Below are 3,594 nucleotides of genomic sequence, written 5' to 3' on the forward strand. Positions count from 1 at the left end.
AAGAACATGATCATTGAATACTCTTATAATTATAGATATATTCAAAATTACATATCTACAATTAAATTAATCTTAAATGACAATGACTCAGTGTCTATATATTTGAGACGACTATAGCTTTTTAGAAAAATTGTAAAGCTATTTTGAAGAAAATAATTTTTTTGAAAGCTAGTGTAGGAAGTAGCTTTCTAATACAAAATTCTCTTTAAACAGTAAAAAAATATTGATCAAATAAAACTTATGGTTGTAGTATGAAAAACAAAACAGTAAGAAATTTATCCCAAATGAAGCCTCAGTCACCATTACAATTAACATTATGATGAAATAATAAGAAAATTTGTCAAATAATTAAAATACAATGTAAATTAAGACAAAACAACAACATGGGGTGTGAAGCCCTAATTTTAAGTATTAGGGAGTGTTTGGCAGCAAGGTTAAGCCAAGATTTTGGTTTCATTTGTGATAGCTTTATTACTGCTTCTTAAAGAAGCTTTCTAGTAAAAAAAATTAATTTTTGTACTAAAAAATTATGCTAAAAAATAGTAAGAAATCCGCCCCAAACCAAGCCTTAGTATTTTTTCAGTCACTTAAAATATACTGCCTTCCTAAATATTAACTTTCTCCTAAAAATTTAATAATTCTGATAAAAAAGGATTTCAAGATTTACACTATGCCTCATGCTATGTTTCTTCTTCTCTCTCTTTTTTTAACCCTAAATTTAAAAAATATATATATTTATCTCATAATTTATGAGTATTTGATCAGATTTAATATTTCTCATTAAACATAATTTTTGGCATTTAACACATTCCAAATTTATTAAATATGAATTTAGAATATTTAATAAAAACTCATTGTAGAGCTAACGGTCACTAGAGAGATCAACTACTATTAGAGAAAGAATTGAAAGTCATTTTTATGAGTCTGCTAAGCTAGCAATATCTATCACATGATTAGGGGTGTAAGTGAGTAAAACTGAATAATGAGTCGGCACGGGCTTGACTCTATAAATAGCTAGAGAGCCGAATTTTTTGGCTAATGAGTCAAGTTTGAATCAGCCTTAACTTGACTTATAAGCTCGAAAGCTGCTCAATTAAAAATAGTAATAATACTAAATATACTAAAAATATATTAACATTCAAATTTTTAAAGTGAAAATTTATTAGAAATATTTAAAACTTATATGGCACTTTATTATATTAAGTAATTTTTATTCTAATTTTCTTTTTTTTTTCATAATAAATGAATCACCTCATAGGTTGACTCGAACTCATAAAATTAAGCTCGAACTTAAAAACAACTTGAACTCGACTCTACTCATTCATTTACACCTATATAAATGATGAACTTATTTGAAATAAGAAGAGATGATTAAAAAATTTTTTGATAAATGAAAAGCTCACCTGGTAAAAGCTGAAGAGAAAATCTACCACTAATGATAAATACACTGTTTGCGGGGAATAGAGTCAACCCTGAATTAAGCATGAATGTCAATGACACATAATATGGTTCTTAGTGTGCTAATGATGTCATATCTTAGGGGTTTGGTGAAAATATCTGTCATTTAATTTTTAGTTACTACATGATGCAATTTTATATCTCGGCTGGCTACTTGATATCTAATAAAATGATTTTTATGTCTATATATTTAGTATGGGAGAGTTGGATTATATTTTTAAAAATGCATATGACACTACTATTATCACATATGATTGGAATGGTCCCTACAGATAGTCTAAGGTCAAGAATTTGCTTCTTTAGCCATATGACTTGAGCAACACAACTTCCTACAGCTATGTATTTTGCCTCAGTGGTGGATATGGCTATTGAGTTTTGCTTCCAACTAGACCAAGAAACCAATGATCATCCTATGAGTTGGCAAGTTTTAGTAGTTTTTCTATGAACAATTCTACCCCTTGCAAATTCTGAGTATGAATATCTAATAATTTCAAATGAAGTGCTATATTTATAATACCATATACCAAAATTTTGGGTGCCTAGAAGGTATCTAAGGATTCTCTTAATTTTTATTATATGGGATTCTTTAGAATTAGCTTGGAATCTAGCACAAAGAAAAACACTAAATATGATATCAAGTCTACTAGCAATCCACTACGGGAAAACACAGGATTACCGGTGGATTAAACCCGCCGATAATATGTAAAATCCTACGGTAATTAGTGTTTCCGGCGCCTGTTCCGGCAAAAATTCCTGCTCTGGTTTGGCGCGCGTCGGTAAATATCTTCCGACGTTCATAATGCGCCGGAAATGGTTCCGGCGCACTTTCCGACGCATTACCGGCGCAAAAACTCTGTGCAGCTGGCGACTTTCAACCGGTAAATTCCAGCGCTTACTGCACCCGAGATTTGCGTAGCATGAGTTCTCCGGTAATTACCGGCGGATAAAGCGCCTTTGGTGCTCCAAAAATAACCTACGGTTGGTTTACAGCGCAAAAACATACGCCGATAATCCCCGGCGGAAAATACACCGCCAAATGCATCGGTAACTTCCGGCGCACACAAAACATTGGATAGATCGATCCGATTCATTGTATCGTCGTTTTCGTCGCGTGCTGGCGCAAAATCCACTGGAAACCTGTAACATTGAAAGAAAAAAATTGTCTCCCCAGCCAACAATTAAATTTCCACACCTGCAAATCTATACGAAAACACTATCATATGACAGATATAGTCATAACAGATATAAACAACTTCAACATATACTCAAAAACATAAATGTTCATTGGAAAAACATAAATATCATTGTTAACATTGTTCAATAGCATCAAAGAAGTAAAAACATCACATATTGTTCATTAACACATGATCACATAAGTAAACAAGTTCAAACGACTAAAATGAACTACTGTGAATCTGTGGACTCGTCCTCAGTTGGAGCTACCTCTTTTCCACTCATATGCTCCCTCATTCTACGCATTTCCTCCAACAACTGATTCTGTTGCTCCTGTATCTGCATCTGCATTTGAACCTGTGCTTGCATCTGAGTTTGCCAATCAGCTTGTGATTTCCTTACTTGTTCTAGCTCAGCTTGAAGGGCACTTATTTGTTGAGCTTGTAAGGACTCATGTGAACTGGATGCAGTAGAGGAAGTCATCCCCTCGTATGCCTGAGCTTGGGAACCTAAGCCATAAACTCTGCCATGCGGCATTCCTCCGACGGCCTGCGACCAGATGCGATACTCTGAAAACTCCACAGAGCCGCCAGAAGATCCCTCACCTGATGCGGCATGAGCCTCTCGGTGCCGTGTATACTTTTCCTGTGAAAGTAGAATATAAATATATATAATTAAACTAAAAAATATATTAAACACATGTGCTTTTCTTGCTCTCTCATCAATCAATTATTGATCCTCCTGTCGTTTATGAGTGTGACTATGCAATTCCACGGAGTTGGTTCTCTACCCAGCATCTGTGTCTGTTAGAATTAAGAGAATTCTATTAATATTTGTATTAAAAAAATTAAAAAAAAAACATTTAAAATTCATTACCAAACGTCGTCTATGCTCAGTATGTGGAACAGAGCCGCCAGTATGAAGGAAACTACCCAAGCCCCCAACATCAGAAGCTCTATTCTG

This window comes from Dendrobium catenatum, unplaced genomic scaffold, assembly GCF_001605985.2.
Source record: "Dendrobium catenatum unplaced genomic scaffold, ASM160598v2 fragScaff_scaffold_1067, whole genome shotgun sequence".
In the NCBI taxonomy this organism is placed as follows: domain Eukaryota; kingdom Viridiplantae; phylum Streptophyta; class Magnoliopsida; order Asparagales; family Orchidaceae; genus Dendrobium; species Dendrobium catenatum.